The sequence below is a fragment of the Spermophilus citellus genome (assembly GCF_964194105.1).
Source record: "Spermophilus citellus genome assembly, chromosome: 4".
NCBI lineage: Eukaryota > Metazoa > Chordata > Mammalia > Rodentia > Sciuridae > Spermophilus > Spermophilus citellus.
The window spans coordinates 26961515-26984220 of NC_138185.1; the positions used below are offsets into that span (position 1 = coordinate 26961515).

The 22706-nt window shown below is 56.4% G+C and overlaps 1 pseudogene across 1 annotated transcript; it reads left to right on the forward strand.

The window, feature by feature from the left end:
• The first annotated feature begins 3063 nt into the window (after positions 1-3063).
• LOC308647660 (transmembrane protein 106A-like) lies at positions 3064-4207 on the forward strand (annotated as a pseudogene). Its single transcript has one exon. The product of its transcript is annotated as a transmembrane protein 106A-like (transcript).
• Positions 4208-22706: the final 18499 nt, after the last annotated feature.

Consider the following 22706-nt stretch of genomic DNA (forward strand, 5'->3'; position numbering starts at 1 on the left):
CTCTCTCCAGGCTACGGACTTGGACCACGGGTGGGCCTGCCTGTCCCCATCTCTGAGGACCACCCCTTGTTGCCTGAGGCTCAGGGTCTTGGAAATGGTCTCATCATGTATTTTGCCTGTTTTCATTTGTTTGCTGTTTTTTTTTTTTGGGGGGGGGGACATTTCTCTGGCATCAGGGGAGACTCAGTCTGTTTCTCTATCTTGGGTGGAAGCAGATGTCGGGAGGTGACACTTGAGCACCAGCGTGGAGGACGGAGGGAACCGTGAGGGGCAGAGGAGGGTGGCCTCCCCACTGTGCCTGAGGCCTGGAGAGGCCCAGGGGGCCTGGTGTCTGCAGCAGGGGGTTCTGGGGAGGAAGGGGAGGGGCGAGGTGCCAGCTCGTGCAGGACCTGGCAGGCCACAGTAAGGGCCTTGACTTTGACATCAAGTGAAATGGGAGATGTGGGGGGGGGGGGCGAGGGCGGAGAATGGCTGACTCAGGGTTGGCAGAATTGACGGCAGAGGGCCAAGGTGGACATCAGGTGCCTGCCGGGAGCCAGTGCAGGGCAAGGCTGGAGGTTGTGGGGACTCAGACACTGCTAAGGGGAGTGTTCACTGGGGCCGTGGGGGCTGTCACGCTCTGTGTCTTGGTCTGGGTGGAGGGCTCAGCGCATGCTCCCTGCAGGAGGCTCGCGGAGCCCATGCACACGCCTGAGCTGCAGTCTCTTCTCCACGAGAGCAATCGTCAATCTAAAAAATAAAACAGAGGGACGATGGCGGCTTGGACCAGGCTGTCATCAGCGGAGATGGGGAGTCGTGGGTGGGTTTGATCTCCAACATGATTTGCTGATACACCTAACGACAGGCACGAGAGAAAGAAGAATCCAGGATAATGTAAAGGTTTGTGTGGGAGCTGCAGCAGATATTAAGCACCCACTGTGTATCAGGCCTTGGTCTCGACTCTGCTGACTTGTCTCATCCTCATGACAATTATAGGCAATCCAGCTGGCTAGAGAACTCTCTGGGCCTTTTTTTTTTTTTCTTTCCCCAGACAGAGTCTCACTCCGTTGCTGAGCATCTAAGTTGCCGAGGCTGGCCTTGAATTTGTGATCCTCCTTTCTCAGCCTCCTGAGTTACTGGGACTACAGACTTGAGCCACCACACTTAGCTCCTCTCTGGGGAGGGTAATTTGTGTGTGGGATTCTGGAGCTAGTGGTGACCAGCTTTGCTTCCAGGAGATTAGAGCCTACCTGAGAGTGAGACCAACTAATGAAAAAATCAAAAGAGGGAGAGAGAGAGCCTTCACAACAACATGTCAGCGCCTGGATTCAGCCATGCCTGAAGCCAGTGCCCTGGGCTTCTCAGAAAAATCAATAATTTTCTTTTCCCCCCTTCCTTTCATTCACTTGTAACTGAAGAATCTAGACACGTATAACTTCTCCACATGCTTTCCTCTGACTGTGCCATCCCACGGACCCTCTGGTTACCACTAATAATTCCTGCTCTGTACTTTGTTTCTGTGGACCTTTATTCTCCTGGGTCTCTCTTTCCAGAATGCCTTTCCCTGCTCCCTGCCCTCACGTCTAAACCGCCGTCTTGTTCAAAGCCGTCCTGACTCCAGCAGCTGAAGGCTGGAGGTGGCTGGACCAACCATCCTTCTTTCGTCACCCCATTGTACAGATGGGAACACCAAGGTCCCTGGGAGGCAGGGGCAGGTTCGTGGTCAGGGCTCTAGTGTCCGGGGCCTTCCACGATCCTCCCTGGTCACCCTCTTCCGTCTTCACTCTCACTCAGGGCCCTTTCCCACGGTGTCCTTCACGTGGACTCAGAGACTCGACTCAAGGATCAGATTTAAATCTACCCTTGCTCCCCGCATGGCCATGTCCCGCATGCCCCTCAGCTGCCTCTGCACCTCCACAGCCTGCTCGCCCCTCTGTAGTTCGGGTCTCTCTCCTGTCCCCGATGCCTTTGGCACCTGGGAGCCGCGGCCAGCTCACCTGTGGGTCAAAGGAGGCTCCTAATCACTGTTTGCTAATCGGTGAACACGGAGCGCGGAGCCCTGGAGGGAGGAGACTGGGCACTGGGCTTGGAGGCCGGAGGCCTGAGCTCCCTGCACACAGGACTGAGGCAGGTGGGTACTGGTCAGGGGTCCTGTCCAGCCTTAGGTAAGTTGTGTCTTCTCTTTGAACCTCAGTTTTCTCAGCAGTGAAAAGGGCAGGACAACCTCAGGCAGTCTGGATTTGAATCCTGGCTGTGTGACCCTGGACGGGTGGCTTAACCTCTCTGTGCCCCAGGTTCTTCACTTGCAAAAGGGGGCTAATCAATGTACCTGCTTCCCAGTAGATGTGTGAGTATGAAATGAGTTAATATCTTTAGAACAATGCTTGCTACATAATATAAGCACCCTAAACTGATAACCATGAAATAAAAGACTTGCTTCCTGAGAGGTGAGAATTTGACAGAATGCAAAGTCCTGCCTGTGTGAATGGTGGCTCCTGCATTAGGCAGGCGTCGGGGAGGGGCTGATTCTTTTTTCTGGGGGGGAGTACTGGGGATTGAACTCAGGGGCACTCAACCATTGAGCCACATCCCCAGCCTATTTTATATTTTATTTAGAGACAGGGTCTCACTGAGCTGCTTAGGGCCTCACTTTTGCTGAGGCTGGCTGTGAACCCTCCACCCTCCTGCCTCAGCCTCCTGAGCTGCTGGGATGACAGGTGTGCACCACCGTGCCCTGCTGGAAGAGCTGATTCTGCTGCTGACTATTGTGTCCTGGAGACATCACCTCCTGGGCCTTGACTTCCCCATCTGGCAATTGGAGAGAGGACCTAGGACCTGGGTTCTCTGCCGATTTGAGCTTCTGTGTCCACACAGGGAGAGTGGGGCTGAGGGTGGCATGTCTGCTGCGGGTCCTGGGGAGGTGTCCGTGGGACAGCAGTGCCTGCTGCGTAGTGGGTGGCCCAGGAACGTGCCTGGAATCAGTGTCACTGTTACTCAGGCCCCGACAGTCCAGGGCTGGTGGAAGGTGCTGACTTCTCCTCCTTCTGCCAATGGCTTAGGAAACCGGAGGAGGCCGTCGCTGCCGTCGTCCCTGGGTAAGGCATTCTCGGGACCCTCCTCTGCTTTCCTCTTTTGGAGGCAAGGGCCTTTTGTATCTCCTGCTCGCCCTACGTACACGCGGGTACTAAACTCGACTAAAGCTGTCTAGTAGAATTTGAAGCCCTCCTTCAATGAAATCCGACCTTTTCCGTCCACGCCCACCAGCCCGCCCTTGGCAGAGCCCGGATCCGGTTGGGAAACAGCTTGGCCTTGGAGGCAAGGACCCTTTCTCCCCCCAACTTCCGAAGTTCCCCCCAGGACTCTGCTGAAGGGCTAATTGCCTGCCCTGGAGGCTCTTCTCCCCAAAGGCACAATCCAGAAGATTCACCTTCTTGCAACTGAAAAGGAATTCCGGATCCCATACCTAAACCAGTGAACTGCCCCGCCCTTGAACAATGGATGATATGTTCTCCCAGCTGGGCTGTCAGAAAGATGAAATCAAGTCAATACTGCCCCCCAACTCGGCCATTGGTGACACAGCTCCCAGCTACTCCAGCTTTGGAAGCAGCAAATCTTTTTGTTCCTGTGTGCCTGCTAGTGCCAAATTTGTGCCCTGCCCTACCTGCCAAGGCAGTGGGGAAATCCCCCGAGAGCTGGAGGAGCAGCTGGTGGCCCTCATCCCCTATGGGGACCAGAGGCTGAAGCCCAGACACACGAAGCTCTCTGTGTTCATCTGCCTGATGACTTCCTCCTGTCTCCCGGGTCCATTGGTGTGCAGCCTGCAGGCCTCCACTCCTCCACCGTGGCCTTTGATGAGTCTGACATCCATCTCAACATGACGAGTATCTTGAATATCTCCAATACCAACTACTACCCCATCACTGTGACCCAGCTGACCATCGAGGTTCTGCACCTGTCCCTTGTGGTAGGACAAGTTTCCAACAGTCTCTTCCTACACATCGGCCCTTTGGCCAGTGAACAGGTGTTTTATGCAGTAGCCAGCAGAATACAGGATGAAAACACATACAAAATCTGTACCTGGCTGAAAATCAAAGTCCACCATGTACTTCTGCACACCCAGTAAGTAGGGCTTGGAGCTCTGGTGTCTCCTGTCCCACTTTTGACTCTATTCTCACTCAGCTTTATCTCCTATGGGGGGAGAGAGTCGTTGCAGCTGACCCTGTGAATATTTGTCTCTGGAGAATCGCAAGTCCACATCTTTCAAAAAAAACAAAAAAAGGAGGGAGGAAGGCAGGGCTGCCTGTGGCCTCCCACTGGAGTTTGGGGCGGTCCCCGTGACGGGAGTTGGAGCACCTTTGGGTCCTTACAGAGAGGACAGGGAGACCCGGGGGCGGCAGGGGAGTTGCTGAGACTGTGGTCCAACACTCCCCCCCCAACTGCACACACACAGGCCCTGGTGACACCGCAACACCACGCTGTGACAGCAGTTCTCAGTTGAGGGCCTCAGGAAACTCTGCTGGAACACAGGTGCCCCCTCCTGCCCCTGAGCGTGGCTGGGGCCCTGACTTACATGTCCCAGTGTGCCCTGCAGCTGGTGTGGGGACACACTTTGAGGTGTCCTGAGGTGGACCAGGAGAGGGAAGCCTTTGGGGCTGTGTTGCCCAGGGGAGAGGAGGGAGGAGGAGCAGACGGGCAGGGGACCACCAGACTGGGCGGAAATGGCCGGGCCTGGTCCTCTGCTGGCTAGGCTTGGCCCCAGAGGCTGGGGAGATGGTGACCTTGACCCAAGAGCTGAGGTGGACCCTGAAGGTGCGGTCCTGGAGGCTGCCGTCCCTGTAGCCCGAGGACAAACTCCTTCTCAGAGGGAGGTGAGCACATGTCCCTTCCTGGCTGCCACGGGTGTCACCATGTCCTAGGCCCTCAGGGGAACATGGCTGTGAGCTCAGAGCAACGATGACACAAATGTGATTGGGCCATTTCGTAGACGGGGAAAGCGAGGCTCTGAGGAGTTACACCATCTGTCCAGCGGCAGAGTCAGGAGCTGACCTCCTTGGGCCTGAGAGCTCTCATCCCTCAGCTCCCCACGAGAGGTGGGGGAGGATGAGGCCCTTTTGTACCTCTGAAGAGTCCAAGGTGAAGCTGGATGCCTGACCTTGCAGATGAGGGAGGTGGAGCGTCTGGCATGTGAACCCTGCTGAGGTCCCTCTTCTCAGGTCAAGGGGCTGCCCCTGAAGACTTCCTGGGTCAGGAACTTGGAACGGGCCTGTGGGTCACTCTGGGCTGTGCTCATTCGAAGGCTTGACTGGGGTGGAGGAGCCACTTACCAGCCACAACAGCAGAACCTGGGGCAGGAGGGGGCCCCCCTGGCACTTGATGATGGGGACACAGAGGCCTCAGTGTCTCTCTGTGCCCTGGAGGGGCCCCTGTTGCATGGGTGGTGCGATTCCTGTCATTGATGCATTCAGAACCTACTGCAGGTTGGTCCCCAACCCAGGGCACAGTGGTGCAAGGGGAGATGGGTGTGGGTGGTCTGGGCAGCCAAGGGGAAGCAGTGGGGATGGGGCGGGTGCCATGGGAGGCTTCCTGGGGGAGGCTCTGAGGGAAGAAGAGAGGGAAGGCCCTGGAGGGAGAGAGAAGGAAGCAACAAAGGCTTGGAGCTGGGGGCATTCATATTGCCTAGGAAATGGCTGGAAACTCAGCAAGTAGGGACACAGGGACAGCAGGGAGCAGGGAGCTGTGGCCAGAATTAAGGCAGAGACCGGGAGAGTGGCAGGGGGCTGGGGGCGGGTTCTGGACTTAACAGGTGGCCCTGCCTCTGTCCAGGGCAGGTGCACCCCCTGCATGGCACCCTCTGACCTGCAGGGCTCTGAGCACTTGGCTTCCCTCTCACCCCTCTGACTCCTCTGTGGTCCCCAGTGGCCTCCTCCTGATAGTGCTGCCCCCGTTGACTTCACTCAGGCTGACCTGTGTAGCTTTTAGGATATTATGGGCTGGACTAGAGTCCGACTCTCAAGGCTGGACCATAAACCAAGTTGCAGCCTCTACCCTGGTCTCCAGGTTCGGTGGCTCTGGGTGAGCAGCTGCCATGCTGTGAAGCCACTTGCCAATGTCTTGGCTGGGCACAGAATCACGAGCCACCACACAGCTTTGTAGATTCAAACAGCAATCTTTATTCCCGAACTCACACCGGCCTCCACACACGTCTGGGGCAATCCCAGTTCTCCTCCGCCCAATTCACCTACTCCACGAGGCTTTTTTCCAATCTCCCATTTGAATCTCATGAGAACTCAACGGGAACAAGCAGCAGGAACACCCTAATCCCGGCAGCAATAATCTTCAACCTCCAACTTCCCTAAAACCCCTATTGTCTTAAACCTGGAACACCTTAAAACCAAATTATCTTAAACCCGGATACTTCCTAAAACCTGGATCCACCCTGGTCATTGAGCAGGGTCACCTTTCTCAAACACACATGCAAGGTCACAGCAAATTTCCAAGGCAAGTCCATTTAACATGGGGTACGCTGGCAAGGAAATTTCGATGCGTCATTCCTACTTGGCAATGGCCCTCAGCAGCCACTCAGGCCACCAAGGTCCCACTGGTGGCCAGCAACAATTCACCAGTCGTATGCAACAGTACCTGGTAAGTGGCTCCTCCGCCCTGGTCAAGCCTTCGAATGAGTACAGCCCAGAGTGACCCACCAGGCCCGCTCCAAGTGCCTGACCCAGAACATCCAGGAGACACGCTAGATCATTCTACGTTCCAGGGAGGCTCGTTATGCAGCCTCAGATAATGAGGGTGCCTCTGTGCCCTCTCTTGGCCTCTTCTGTGTACCTGATGACCTCTGATGACAGTCTGCTGAATACAAAAGGCCCTCCTCCGGAAAAGTTGAGGTGACACAGAATTAAATTGGGTGCAATTTCAAAGGGACCCCAGGGCATCTGAAGCTGAACCCTAAGCCCCAGCTCCCAGTCCCCCTGGGTCCCCTGCATACACAGCCTGAGGAGCAGCTGCCTCTCAGTACCTGCTGTGGGGCACACTGGCTCCTGCAGATGACAGGGTTCTCTGACTGAGGTCTGCTGGGTCTTGGGCTTGGCTGGGGCTGGGTGTGCATGGCCTGGATGCCCTTCCCTTCCTCTGCTTGGGCTCTTGGCAGGCTGGCCCTGCAGAGGAGACCAGCAGGTGTCCAGGCTCGGGGGGAGGTTTAGCTTTAAGAGGAAGGAGCAGGGACAGAGCTGTGTGCGGGTGGCATCCCCAGCCTGGCCTGGAGGTTACTGATGTTGATTCTGGGCTGATGCCTCCCCCTCTGGAGGCTGGAGAATATGGAGGCTGAGGAGGCAGGGCCTGGAGCCAGGCTGGGCCTGAGCCCAGCAGTCAGAGCTCTGGCCTCGGGACCCGGGGACTGACTTCACTCCTCTCTCTCGGGCTTCCACACTGGGTGGGTGGTGACAAGGACACCCTGATGGTGCTGCAGGGCCGTACCGAGCCCCCCAGCAGGACAGTGACCCAGCTCCTGCTCAGCAGCTGCCAAGTCCTCCACCTCAATCTTCCTTCCTGGTTCTGGTAGCTGCTGGGCCACCAGTCCCTCTCATGGAAGTCCCTGAGGACTTCTGAAGCCACTGTCACCCTCCCTGATGTGGCAGTCAGGCTGTCCCAAGCCTAGTGTGCAGCCAGGAAGCAGCAGGGGCAGGTGGGACCTGGGGGTGGGGAGCAGGGAGCAGCCTCTGCCCTCCCGGCCTCCACAGACGGGCCTCCCTGCCTCCATAACTCCTCTTCTGCCTCCTTCCTCCTTTATCACCTCTCTTTCTGCTCTTCATATCTTCTCTCTTTCCTTCTTTACTTTTCCTCTTTCTTCTCTCCCCTTCCTCCCTTCCTCCCTCTTTCTCTTGCTAGTTTTTCTTCTCCTTTGGGCTCTTTCCCCGCTCTTCGTCTTCAGGTTTAGGACTGTGGACTCTGGGGTCAGCCTGCCAGGTTTCCAGCTCTGCCACATGCTGGGCCACCTTGGGTCAGTTAATGCATTTCTCTGTGCCTTGGCTTCTGATCCCAACCTGGGCACTGGTGCCGCCCTTGGGCTGGCCCCCGGCTGCGCGGTGGGTCGCTGTCCACCACCATCAGTCCTCCTCACCTCTTTGCCCTTTGCTGTCTGCGCATCTGCCTTCCTCCTTCTCTCCAAGGATCGGGCTCCCCTCTTACCTCTCTCTGCCAGGCATCCGGGGCCTGTGTCCGGCCCTGCCATCCCTGCTGCCCCGTCCTCTCGGCGCAGATAGAGGGGGAGCCCAGGCGGCCGGGCCGCCCACCGACAGTTGCGCAGCCAGGTGGCCGCAGCTCTTCCCTCGCCCCGCCCACGGGAGCCTGCAGAGCTGTCTTGGTGCCACGGTGACAGCCTCTCTTGGCACCTCGTGGCAGAGCTGTGCAGCTGGCTCATCCAGGGTGGCCTCCCAAGGCAGGGTGCTCGGGGCTTCCTCGTCGTCCACCGGCATGACCCCCATGAAGGGACCATAACCCACGCTGCCCCCTGCAGCCAGCCCCAGCCTTGCTCTGCCAGGCCCTGGTCTACGTGCAGGTTCGTCGCATCTTCCCAGCCCCGCTGTGTGGTGGGGACCCAACCGTCCCCCACTGTAGAGACGGCAAGTGGGCCAAGGAAGAAGGCAGGCAGTCGCCCCAGACGGAACGAATGAACGAAATGACAACTCGGCTGTTGTCGCCATCCTCTCCACAGTCCTTTGAGAGTATTGTCCCCATATTCCAGGTGAGGCGCCTGAGGCCCAGAGGAGGCACACAAAGTCGCTAAGGTCACACAGCCAATGGATTGACACCAAGCCCACTTTTCTTTTTTTCTTCTTTCTCTCTCTCTCTTTCTCTCTCTCTTTCTTTCTCTCTCTCTCTCTCTCTCTCTCTCTCTCTCTCTCCTTCCTTCCTTCCTTGCTTCCTTCCTTCCTTCCTTTCTTTAACCAGGGATGGAACCCAGAGGCACTTTACCACTGAGCCACATCCCCATCCCTTTTTAATATTTTATTTAGAGACAGAGTCTCCCTAAGCTGCTTAGGGCCTTGCTAAGGTGCTGAGGCTGGCTTTGAACTCATGGTCCTCTTGATTCAGCCTCCTGAGTGGCTGGGATGACAGGCGAGTGCCACCACTCCCAGCACCAAGCCACTTTGTGTCTTCTATCAGATGGCACTACCTGGCCCACCACTGAGGGTGGGAGACGCCTAGGAATGGAACAAGGAAGGAAGGGAGGCCAGACATGGCCCCTCCTCCATGTTTCTGCTGTCAAGGGGAGACTGGGGTGCCCCTCTGCCCACCATCTGCAGAGGGGCCTGGGTACTGGCCTCCTCACCTTGTCCTGGAAGCTAGGTTGGCAGGGAGCACTGTGTCTACCCCACCTTTCCTCGTCTTTCCTCCCTCCCTCTCTCCCTCCTTCCCTCCCTCCCTCCCTCCATAGACACTATATACAATGAAGCACCCGGCCGCTCATCGCCAGTGCGGCTCGGTGAGTTCCCCACAGGTAGACGCCTGCCTACCACCCAGATCAAGGTGCAAAACGATTCCAGGCACTCAGCAGACTGGCCACCCCCGACAACAGTATTCTGGCTTTCATCACCATCTATTTTGCTTCGCAAAATTCATGTAAGTGCAGCTGTACTCACTGTGCCCATTTGATCGATGAAGGAAGTGACCCCGGAGGGGAGACTGACCGGCTGGCAGCTCAGAGCCCAGCAGTGGCAGGCACAGCTCCAAGCAGAGGGACAAGGGCCGTGGGCACTCGTAAGTGCTTAACGAAGTCTTGCCTGAGGTCTACCGGCTGTGAGAGAACCAGAGTATTATTTTCAGGATGCTGAAAAAGCGCATCTTACACAGATACATAGTGAGCACGCGTCCGAGTTTTATTTGCCCACGGTGGAGGGAACTGGCGGGGTCAATGAGGAGAAGATGGCACAGGCAGGAACCAGACTTGGGAACGTCTTCAGGGCCGTAAACCCGGAAGCTTTATTGTTATTTCCACTCTAGGATAGAAGTCATTTGCAACACCCGCATCCTTGAGCAGGTGACAGGAAGGATTGGGGACCCAGGCAGCTCATCAAGGCGCACACACTTGGGCTTGCTGCAAGCTGTTATGGTCACTCCACTTCTCCCCAGGGAGAGGCAGCTCGCAGGCTCCCCAGGTTCCCAGAGCCTGGAACACATGGACCCCAGCCCTCCCCACCGCCAGTCACTCAGGGACACAAGGGCAGAGCTGGCACTCAGGATGGAGGCGGGTGCTGGACACACACATAGGCCAGGCAGCAGGTCACCGAGGGGTGGGGGCAGGAGCTCAAATTTTGGCAGCCAACAGAGGGGACCAAGGGCAGCCTTGTGTTGTCAATAACCAAGGCATGGAAAGATGTCTCTTACGTTACTTGTCCAGGGAAATGAGATCACCATAGGTAACAGCCCGCCATTCCACGCAGGCTAATGCACATGATTATGAGAGGGCTGAGCTGCAAAGCTCTGGGCCAACAATCCCCAAACCTACAGTCAGGGTGGAGGGTGAGGATGAAGGGCCTGGTGGTGCAGGCCTGTAATCCCAGAGGCTTGGGAGGCTGAGACAGGAGGATGGCGAGTTCAAAGTCAGCCTCAGGAACAGGAAGGTGCTAAGCAACTCAGGGAGACCCTGTCTTTAAATAAATACAAAATAGGGCTGGGATGGGGCTCAGTGGTCGGGTGCCCTGGAGTTCAAACCGCAGCACCAAAATAAATAAATAAATAAACGCCCAGAGCCTGCATGGCTTACATCAGTTGTGTTACTGTGGTCTCTAAAAAGCCTGCAGATCGCAAGACTATTTCTGGCCGGTGATCCCCCCAAGCCGTGGAGTGGGGGGCCGGCTTTCCCACGGGTCCCCTTCCGTACTCATCACGGTTACCGCCCTTTCTGCCCTGGACACCCCGTCCCGTCCCTGTCCTGCCGCCTCTGTGCGGCCGGGTGGGGCGCTGCTGGCCGCCCCTCGCCCCCCCTGGGCGCCGGCCGGGGTCGCAGCTGACGGTGGGGGCGGGGTGGGGAGCAGATGGACCGGGCGCCGGCTCGGGGTCCCCGGTCCCGTCCAGGTGGCTCCGTCGGGCCAGCTGCGGGGCCGAGAGGGGGCGGCAGGGGGCTGGGGAGGGGACCCCGCTTTCCATGACAATGCCCAGGCCGTACCAAGGCGCCGCCGCCGCGTTTTATTGGTTGGAGTTAATTATCCGAGGCGGGAGGGCGGGGGTCCCCGGGGCGGGCGCGCGGGACCGTCGGGTGGAAGGTGCTGGCGCGCGTCCCGCCCGCCCGGCCGGTGACACGGCGCCGTCGCCCCCTGGCGGCTCCCGGCCCCTGACCCCTTCACTCCCGCAGCCACCTACAGGGTCACAGCGCAACCACGGGGCCAGGGAAGCTGAGAGGCTGTCAGCAGGCGCCCAGGCCACCTACACCCCCAGAGTACAACAGATGCTAGAGGAAGGGCCGCAGAGCGATGGGGGCCCAGATGGGGCTTCGGGAGAGGAGGAAGGCCTGGAGGGCTTTCTGGAGGAGGCCGCATCTGAGCCAAGACCAGAGGGAGGGTCGGGAGCTGGAGATCGCACAAGAGGACACAGCGGACAGAGGGGTGGCAGTAGGGGCCAGTGCTCTCTAGGGACCAGCTTGTTGGGGGACGGCATGGACTTACCTGTCAGGGGCTGGAGAAGTGGGCCAGGGTCAGATGGCACAAGTCCATAGGACAGTGGGGGCTGGGGGCTGGGGGTTGGGGGCGGGGACCTGTCAGGTCAGTTAGTAGTAGTTTAAACAAGGTGGGGGCCTTTCTCTCCTATGAAATAAAGTCCAGAGGGGGTGGTGCAAGGCAGGCACTGTGTTCCACAGTTCCGAGTCCTGGACTCCTGTGTTATGACCCACCACTCTCAGTACATGGCTTCCATTTCACCGCCCCAAATGGCTGCTCAGCCACCAGCCATCACATCCCCATCCCTAGATGGAAAGCTTTCCAGTCATCAGGAGAAAGGAGCCAAGAAGGGAGGAAGTTCCCCTTCAGGAAGCCACCTGTGATCCTTTTGCTTCTATTTTATTGGCCAGATCTTGATCACATGGCCTCTCTAAGCTACAACAGAGACTAAAAAAAGATGGTTTGTGTTCCTGGCACTGTGTGTGCGTCCAGTTGGAAGGTGAGGTCTGTTTCAAAGGGAAGAAGTGAAGCCTGAGTGTGGGGGACAACTGTCAGTCTCTATCACTCAGCAGGTGCATTTCTAGGAGTGCATCCTACAGGTGACCCTGTCCCTGTGACGTTTCTACATCGTCATTTGCTGCATCATCGCTTGTGGCAGCCAAAGCCTGGGACAGTCTGAGTCTCTCTCACTGGGGGCTGTTTAAACAAACCATGGGACATCCACCGGCTGGAGCCCGAGCAGCGCAAAGAAGCAGGGACGTTGCCAACGCGCTGATGTGACGTGGCATTAAGGAGACTACTTTGGAAAACAGTTCGGCAGGGTTTTTATTTATTTACTTACTTAGTACTAGGGACTGAACTCAGGGGCACTTGGCCACTGAGCCACATCCCCAGCCCCATTTTGTATTTTATTTAGAGACAGGGTCTCATGGAGTTGCTGAGCGTCTTGCTTTTACTGAGGCTGGCTTTGAACTTGCGATCCTCCTGCCTCAGCCTCCCGAGCCTCTGGGATTACACAGTTTGTCAGATTCTGATAAAGTTAAACACACACCTTCCCTGTGACCCACCAAGTTTTCTCTTAAGTCTTGTCTCCAAGAAATAAGAATAAATATCCCTACAGGGACTTGAACACAGTGTTCCTAACAGTTTTACTGTGTCATGGACACCAGCTGGAGACAGCGCCGTCTCCGTCAACCAGGTGGAGGGAGGATCGGACATCCCAACATCCGCATGGTCGGGCGGGCTACTCTTCCTGTCAGTGAACTGACTCTCCAAACACACTGAGCGAAAGCAAGTCAGACATGACAACAACACATCTTCATGACGCTGTTGCTGTGAGATTCCAGAACAGGCGAAACCCGAGGATTGATGGTGACAGGAAGCAGCAGAGGCTGCCTCCGGGCGGGGAGATGGGTTAGGAAGGCGCATGGAAGGGTTTCTTGGGGTGCTACAAATGTTCTGAATCATAATAAGAGTGCTGGTGTGCAGGTGCGTTTTGCTGTATGTAAATGAGACCTCGATATAAAAAAATAATAAAGCCCCACGTGGGGACCCTGTGTCCAGGGTGTGACCTTGTGTACTTAACAAGGAAGGAAATGCACTTGTATCTGCATGGAGACTGCCTCGAGGAGACTGAGGACCTCAGGGCCCTGCAGGAAGGGACCTGGGACCAGGTAGGGGAAAGCTTTGCCAGATTCTGTTGCATTGGTGGAATCTCTAACCAGTGGACCACATGCTGCTTAATCAAGAACTAATTATGAAAAGATCCGTTTGATGCATATTTGACATCACCCTGTCCTCCCTCTCTACAACCCCCCAGTGGCCCTTGGTGGCAGTCTGGACAGAGTTTAGACTCTGAGCTGTCCCCATCCAGGCAGCCCCCGGCAGCCACTTGCCACCCACCTGCAGCAGCTCAGCCCTGGCTCCTGCCTGCTCAGGACAGGCGGTCCCCTGGTCCCCTCGGGCGTCTCTCTCTCTCTCACTCCTCAGTTCCCAGAGGTGGAAGCTCCGGCCAGTCCCCAGGCTGAGTTGGTCCCTGTGGACTCGGGGACGCTCTTTATCACCTGGCCCCTGGCTGGGAGCTGGACTCTCCAGCTGGACTCTCCTGTTCTTGGCTTCAGCTCCTCCTCCAGGGCAGCGGCCTTGGTCAAATGTCTTGTTTTTAAAGCAAATGAGGGGGGCTGGGGATGTGGCTCAAGCGGTAGCGCGCTCGCCTGGCATGCGTGCGGCCCGGGTTCGATCCTCAGCACCACATACCAACAAAGATGTTGTGTCCGCCGAGAACTAAATAAATATTAAAAATTCTCTCTCTCTCTCTCTTTCTCTCTCTCTCTCTCTCTCTCTCTCTCTCTCTCTCTCTCTCTCTCTCCTCTCTCACTCTCTCTAAAAAAAAAATAATAATAAAGCAAATGAGGGCTATACCCTGTGACAAGGACCAGAGGTCCCGCTCTCTTGGCACATACAGAGGAAGCCAGCTGCCAGGGGATGGGTGAATAGTGTCCTCCAAAAGGATACGGTCCTGTCCTAACCCTGTATCTGTGCCCGTCGCCTTCTTTGGAAATAGGGTCCAGATGGACATATTCAAGGGCAGATGGGCTCCCACTGGACCCTAATCCAGTGATGTCCCCAGAAGAGGGGAATTTGGATGCGGACACCCAGGGAGACACTAGGTGACTATGGAGGCAGATCAGAAGCGAGGTGACTTCGAGCCGGGCCATGTCACCGGGGTTTGCCGTGACCTCAAAGCCGGGAGGAGGCAGGGGAACATCCTCCTATGGGGTCTTCAGGGAGAGCGAGCGGGGCCCATTGACACTTGGGTCACAGACTTTGGCCTCCAGAAATGTGAAAGCCTAGATTTCTGTTGCCCCAAGGGACCCCGTTGGTGGTCATCTGTCCCCACAGTGTGAGAAAGGAACAGCCAGGCCACACCGGGGAGTGCCCAGAGCAGAAGGGCTTTGGAAAACAGACCAGAGCCAGCAACCAGGCGGGCGATGGAGAGTGGGGACAATCTGCACCAGGGCTGGAGGTCCCCTGGAGGAGGTGGCCTCTCGGCAGGGACTGCAAGAGGAGGAGTCGCTGTGTCAGGATGAGGCAGGGCGGGGATGCTAGAAAGTCACCAGCCACAGCTCTGAGATGGAGGGGACTCTGCTGGGGGGCATCTGGAGGGGACTGTTCTCTCCTGGCCTCGGTGGTCCCCGAGCTGCTGCCTGGCTGATGCAGTCGTCTTGCGGCCTGGGCCGGCTGGCAGCCGATGCTGGCCTCCCAGCTGACACGCTGGCTGCCGGCTAATTGTGATTAACTCCCGGGTCCTCGCCCTGCTCGACCGAGCTGCGGGGGCGACAGCTGCAGAGTCAAGCCACGGGGCCAGGAAGGGGTTAATGGGCGGCCCGTCCATCTGAGCCCTTCAGACAATGAGGAGCGCTGGGGAGGCCCCTGGGATGTGTGTGTGGCATCAGCTGGGATGAGTGAATGGAGGGGACAGAGGCCTTGTCCCTGGGGACAGGTCCTGAGGGCTCTGTGGGGAGAGGGGTCACAGAAGAACCCTGCCATTATTTCCACCCTGCCCTCCAGTCTCTCCACCACCCGTCAGAGCATCCCCAAAGGCTGCCCTCCTGCTCCCAGGAGGGCGGTGTCCCCAGCCCCCTAGAGTCCCTGGGCAGGAATTTGGAAAGCCCAGGAAGTGCAGAGTCACCACACGTGGCCCCTGGGAGGGGGCCCATCTCCTCCGTCTCTTTCAGATTTCTCTGCTCCATTATTAGCAGCGGAAGCCAGCGCTCCCCGTCTCCATGTCCCACCCCCAGAAGAACAGGTTGGACATCGGTGACACCAGAAGCAGTGGCTGGTCCCAGCCTGCCTCATTCACCCCAGTCCTGCCACTTAAAACTGGGGTACCCTGGGGGAGGGGGTTGATGCACAGTATTATAGGTTTTGACAAGGGTATAAATCATGCACCTGCCACCAGGATTACTATGTAGAATATGTCCACTGTCCCCAAAGTCCCCTCCCGCCCCTCTGCAGTCGGCATCCTCCCCCTCGTCCCTGGTGTGCAGGGAACCATGGCCTGGTGGATTCTGTAATTTGACCTAATTTGGAAAAAGGATTCTGCAGATGTGATCAAGTTACCGGGTGGACCCCAAGTGCCATCCCAGTGTCCTTGTAGAATGGAGGCGATCACACTGAAGAGGTCAGGTGACTCAGGAATCCCAGGGACCTTACGCACCTGGTACAGGCAGGAAGGGACTCCGCCCTGGAGAGTCCAGACTGTGATTCCAGACTGAAGCTTCAGAACTGTAAGAGAAGAGATTTCCGTTGTTCTAAGAAGCTCAGAATGTGATACTTGGTAGCAGAGGCCCTGCAGATCGATACAGCCGTCAGCCTCGTTCTGCCTCTGTCTGTCTGTATCTTATTAGATAATGGACTCCCAGACATTTTTGAATCTGGTTTCTTTCATTCAGCATGACACATTTGAGGCTCATCTCTGTTCTTGCCGGTAACTCCATTCCTTTTTGTGGCTGAGTAGTATTCCATGGTAGAGATACAGCCTTGTATCCATCCACTAGTTGAAAGTCATTTAGATGGCTTCCAGTTTTTGGTAATTACATATAATGTTGCTATGAACACATGTGTAGGTCTCTGTGTGGATGTGAGCTGTCTTTTCTCTAGAGTAGGTACTTAGGAGTAGAGTTACTGGGTCCTTTTTAAAGTGCATTTATAATATTCTAAACTGACTAGCCACCTTCCAATATAACTGTGTTAAAAAATATCCATTTAAATAAATAGGTACCAATCATAGGGTTACCGTGAAGATTAAATAGATATATATACCCATATACCCCGTGTGTGTGTGTGTGTGTGTGTGTGTGTGTGTGTGTTTCCGAGGATCGAACTCAGGGGTGCTCTACCACTGAGCTACATCCCTATTTCTTTTTTTTTTTTCTGAGACAGGGTCCTGCTAAGTTGCCGAGTCTGGCCTTGAACTTGCCGTCTCCGCCTCAGTCTGGGATTACAGGCGTCAGCATCATGTCCGTTTGTGAAGTTCTGACTTTCTCTTGCTGCACACACACACCCACGGCTGAGCTGGTTGGCTGTGACTCCAGCTGCCCTGCCCTTGACTATAGAAGAGACTTGGTGCTGGACGGTCCTCCCGCCTGCCGGCTGGTCAGGTGCTCAGAGCGCGTTTAGGGGGCTGGGCTCCCCCGCGGTGCCCGGGAGGTCGGGGACATTCGACATGCCTCAACTCGGGGTGTTCTCCATGTTTGATGGGGTTATTGGGATGCCACCCTGCGGAGCCTGGCCTGTCACCCTGCCTTGTCTTCTCCTGTTGCTGTCACGGTGGGGATTCCGGGACATAAACATGGGGGGTGGAAAGCTCAGGTGGCAGGTGGCCAGGCAGAGGTCTGGGGAAGCTCTCAGGCGTGTACCCCATATTGAAGGTCGGGGTCCCCGGGAAACAGACCTGGAGACAGAGACGAGTGTGCCTGTATCTTCCGGGCAGTGGTTCCTGGGATCCGGGGGGCGGGGAGACACGGCCCTGACAGTTCAGTAGGGGCCTGGCCTGTCCCCTTGGGGACCCTGGAGCTGGGACAGCTCTGAGACATGTTGGGGTCTGAGCAGGGGGTGGCCGCTGCACCCCTCCAGTCTCTGGAGCGGAGCGATCACAAGGCTCCCCGGGGACTGGAAGCCCTCAGCCTTGCACCCAGGCCAGCAGTGGTCACCTCTTCAGGCACGTGGGACGATGTCACCTGCTGGGGGGAGGGGGCCCAGTAGCGGAGCTTTCCGTTTTTCAGAGAAACAGTACCTCTGGACCACAGCGTTTATAAACGCTGTGCGCTCTGGATTTCTAGAACATTCTGTGAGGGCCCCACGGGCCAGGCCCCTGGGCTAGAAGGGGCCTGAGGTCACGGTGACGTGGCCCTGCTCCGTCACCTCCTGGAGAGCCAGTGAGGCCCACGGGGCCCAGACCTTTGGGTTGTGCTCCCTACAGCATCCCTTTGGGGTGGGCTCTGGTGTGGACGGAGGGTGGGGAAAGAAGGCAGAGCCGGCAGTGACCGCTGCCTCAGCGGCAGGATGTTGGGCTGCAAGGAAAGATCAACAGCAGCAAAACACCAGCCACCCCACGGGCAGCCAGTGACCCGGGGAGTCAGAGAAGATACCCAAATGCCCCGAAGCACATGGAAAGGTGCCTCCCTCACCACGAGGGGAGGGCAGACCCAACCCACAGCAGAGGGAGACCCTTCTCACCCAGGAGGAGGACCATTAAAACTGCTCCACCCCGCTCCCCGGGGGACAGAAAAGAGAAAGGAACTAGTACAGTGATGTGGTGGAGAAATCGGGCCATTTGTGAATCGCTGGTGGGAAGGCGAAATGGTGGTAGATGCCGTGGGAAATGATTTGTGGCCACTCCAAAAATTAAACCCAGCCTGAGTGCAGTGATCCATGTCTGCAATCTCAGCAATGAGGGAGGCTGAGGCAGGAGGATTGCAAGTCTGAGGCCAGCCTCAGCAACTAAGCAAGGCTCTAAGTGGTTTAGAACTTAGAGAACCTGCCCCAAAATAAGAAACAAGGTGGGCTGGGATGTGGCTTGGTAGTAAAGTGATTCTGGGCTCAATCCCCAGTACCAAAAAAAAAAAAAAAAAAAAAAATTTAAACATAGAATTACCAGATGATCCAACAACTCTACTTCCTGGCACGTGCCACAAAGTGTCAAAATCAGGAACTTGAACTTGAGGTACCACTCCATTCATAGTAGCATTATTCACAGTAGCCAAAAGATGGAAGGAACCCAATGAATGGATAAGCAAAATGTGTTGTTCCCAGACCATGGAATATCATTCAGCCTTCAAAAAGGAAGGCGCCTGTGTAACGCCACCTCATGTACAACCACGAGAATAGGAAGTTATACTCCATGTGTGGGCAACGTGTCAGAACACAGTCTACTGCCCCGTATAACTAAAAAGAACAAATAAATTTTTTTTTTTTTTAAAAGGAAGGCAATTCTGGCCCAGGCTACAACACGGGTGACCTGAGGCACCATGTTAAGTGAAACAAACTGTCACACTGCTGCATCATGGTTCCACGGACAGAAGGTGCCTCAAGTGGTCAAATTCACAGAGGCACAGTCGAACAGGCGCTTCTCAGGGGCAGGGGGAATACCGGGGAGTTAGTGTTTAATGGGGACAGAGTTTCAGTTGGGGAAAGTGAGATAGAGTGGTGACGGCAACACAGCAGCGCGAATGCCCTTGAACACCCCCAGACTGCACACTTAAAAATAAAGCTGCAAATTCTGTTATGCATATTTTACCACAATGGAGAGAGAGGGAGAGAGAGGGAGAGAGAGAGAGAGGGAGGAGAGAATCTTCTCCTGGTGACGGTTCTCCCAAGATGGCCCCAGAGCGCTGCACCTCATCAAGCTGGCCCAGCTGCCTCTTGTACTCACGAGGGCTGCCTAGGAATCCAACGGACCTGGTAAAAATCACCGAACGCAACTTCCCAGGTTAGGTTAGGAGAAGCTGTCATCCTGCCCACTCTCTTGGCTACTGGCTCTGGGGGAGGGACCACCATGTCCTGAGGACACTCACGCAAAGGAACCGAGGGTCTTTGACAACAACCCACTGTGTGCATCGGTGACCTTGGAAGTGAATCCTCAGCTCCGGGGAGTCTTCAGGAGACCACAGCCTCATGAAGAATCCGGAGCCAGAAGGGCTCCCAAGGCGGCTCCTGAATTTCTGACCCCTGGAAAGGGTTTGGGTGCAGATGCTGGCTGCTGTGGAAGTGGCTGGGTTTGGGGTTAATGGGGTATACAGCACTTGATATCTCACCCTCAGGACAGGATGATAGCGATGCACTGTATTATGTGTGGCCACGGTTTCTTTCCTGCTCGCGCAGCGTGTTCATGAGTCCTGTGGCCACAGCTCAGGTCCTTCCTCCCCCTCCAAAGCTGCCATCTGCGTCCACGGTCACCTCTGGCTTCACTCACTGGGTCCTTCCATGGCCTCTGTCCCCTGCTGCTTCTCCAGCCCGTCCGTCCTCCCCAGCAGCCAGAGCTCCTGCCCCTGGCTGCGCCTTGGAGTTGCAGAGGGACAGGTCACTGCATGGCTTCTGGGACCGTGACGCGGTCTCCCCCCCACCAAGAGATTGTCTCCTTAGGTGACTAGAGAGGGCCGTGTCAGGCGGGGTGAAGGGTGTGTTTGTGGGTGCTGTCCCTATTGCGGCACCCAGGACACACCCTCGGTGTGGAGCCGGCCCTGGGAGAGCTTGAGGGTGTGTGCTGGGGCCTGTCCTGGGCTCCCCGCACCAGGGCAGGCAGGTTCAGGGCCACAGTCTGCAGCTTGACCCGGCTCTCTGCCCTGACGCTCTGGCTGTGAGCCCTTTCCTCCTCTGTAACAGGAGACTAAGGGCAGTCCTGAGGACTGAGTGGGTGCCGGGTGCCGAGTGCCCGCGGGAATGGCTTGGGGTTGGCTGGGGATGTCCTTACAGGCATCGGTCACATCCTAGCTCTGCCCTGCTCTTGCAGGGTGACCTAGTTCGGGTCGCTCTACCTGTCTTGGCCCAGCTTTCTCACCTGTAAGACGGGATCGCCTTGGCGCTGTCCAGGGCTCAGCTCTCAGGCTCCAAGGACAGCCTATTTGACAGACGTCCTGCAGCAAGGCTGGCCCTTGGATATGGACCTATGAGAACCCCTGGTGTCTGCATGTGGGCACGAGGGACAAGCACTCGTGAGGCCTGCGTTCCTACCTGATCTCTGGATGAGTCCCTCCCAGCCTGCAGGACCCTGGCCGGTCACCCCTCCAGGCGCACCGCGTCTCCCTCCGTCCCCCGCTTTGTCCTGCTTCTTGGGCTACAGCGCCACCTGCTGGCCCATGGCGACATCGCACGCCGCGCGGGGAGCAGCCCGCACAGGCCGAGAGCGAGGATCCGCGCTGGGCGGTGTGCAGAGCGCTCCACGTGCCCACAGGCCGGGGTCAGCCTCCTGGCCTCCACTTTACAGACAGAGACAGAGGTCACGGAGGTCACACACAGCCATCTGCGAAGCTGCGTCGGTACCCGCGCTTCTCTTTCACCTCCGCTCCAAACAGGCTCTTGGGGCCGGGGTCCTGTTCCAGATCCCCACCCAGGGACCCCCCATCCCGTTACTCAGAGAGGGACCCGCCCCTCAAGGGGCGCAACCTCGGGAGAAGTCGTCGGTCCTCCTCCTAGAGTCCAGGTGCAGGAGGAGGATCGCTGGGCCAGGAGTCATCCCACCCTGCTCCTCGACCCTGCGCTGAACCCCCTTTGCAAAACCCTCAAACCCCCCCCCCCAATTATTCTACCACCTATTTTGAAATAGAGTTACGTGGGAAAGCAGGTTTTTGTTAATTAGTTTGTTTGGGGGCCAGGATTGGACCATCAAGCCACGCCCCCAACCCTTCTTATTTTTTTCTTTTGAGACAGGGTGTCGCTAAGTTGCTGAGGCTGGTCTCCAACTTGCCATCCTCCTACCTCAGCCTCCAGAGTCTCTGGGATCACAGGTGTGTGCCACCACGTCCCCCGCCCCGAAGAGCAGTTCTCATGTGAGTGAATTATAAAACTCGACCCATTTAATAACAAATCTTAAAAACCCCTTGTCACCGTGAAGTACAGTATGGGCCGTCTTCTGAACAGTCTTATGCAGTGGTGCATGCATCACACTTCAAAAGGGGCCGTTTATGGCAGCGATTTCACACCTTTGCACACTATAATTTTAGATGCTGCTCTCGCCCAGAGATGTGTGGGCTTCCGAACAGTGGTCCACACCCCCCACAGCCTGCTCCTGGCTGGGCTCCTGTCCAGGCAGTCCCCCACATCCGGCACATGGTCCCCCCTTCTCTTTCTGGAACCAAGCTGCATTTCTGAAGTTACATAATCAAATGGTTACCATTTATTGAGCTTTTGTTATGTATCAGGCACGGTTCTGAGCCCTTTGCCAGTGTTAATTCATATAATCCCAGCAACGCCAAGAATAGATATTATTATGGTTCTTCTTTATAACTGTGGAAACGGAGGTATTGAGAGGTTAAGTAACCAGCTCAAGGTCACACAGCATTGAGTGGCAGAGCCTGGATTTTAAGCCAGAGAGCCCAGGTCTGTTCCTCTGAGGGGAGCTCCCTGTTGGCCATCTGCACCTGCTGTGTTAGGCAGGCTGGACCTGGTCTAGGATGTCTTTGCCTACCCAGGTCTGGTCTTTCCCACCCAGAGCCCGACTTGGGGTATGTGCTCAGTGAACTGTTGAAGGACGTTGAAGGACGCAGAAGGCTCCCAGAGCCAGGAGCCAACCAGCACGTCAGATTGCTGGTGGCCCCATGAGCTCATCTCTTTAGACACAGAACCTCCCTTGCCCCCCTCCTGCTCAGCCCCTCCTTGGGTTTTCAGCCCACTCAATTCAGTGACCTGCACCAACTGGGGAGGGGGGCTGATGTGGCCTTCCTTTCTGGCTCTGTGTTCAGTAACTTCCTGTTCGTAGCCTGAAGTCAGTAACAGAGAGAGGATTCACAAATGCTCCAAATAGGGGGGTTTTCCTTTCTACAGAGGTTAAACCTTTCCCACTGCCAGGGTGAAATGGATCCTGGAACCCTTTTTTGTTTGTTTGTTTTTGTTTGTTTGTTTTGTTTTTTGTTTTTGACAGCACAGTAGAGTGATGCTGGCCACCTGTTGGCTCTGAGCCAGACCACCTGGGCTCAAACTCCAGCTCTATTGCTTCTCAGCTGTGTGACCTCCCTGAGCTGCATTGGTCTCATCTAGAAAACAATTACCTATTTCATTAGGGATTCGGTGTGATTGTCCAGGCAAGTGGTCCTTCAATATGTCCCATATTAACATTTCCATCAGCCTAGGAGGTGGGGAGGACTTCGTTTCCCCCTACCAGATCAGGGGTGCTGGGGACAGGACTTGCAGTGTTCAAGAGAAGCCTCAAACAGGGGAACAAGGGTCTGGGGCCCCCCTGGGGGGTGTCCTGAGCACCGCTGGGCCAGGTCATGGGGAGCCAGAACAGGCTGTGGCCTCACAGGGGCTGGGGGACAAGTGGCCTTCCCCAGTGCCTCAGGGGGGACTGCT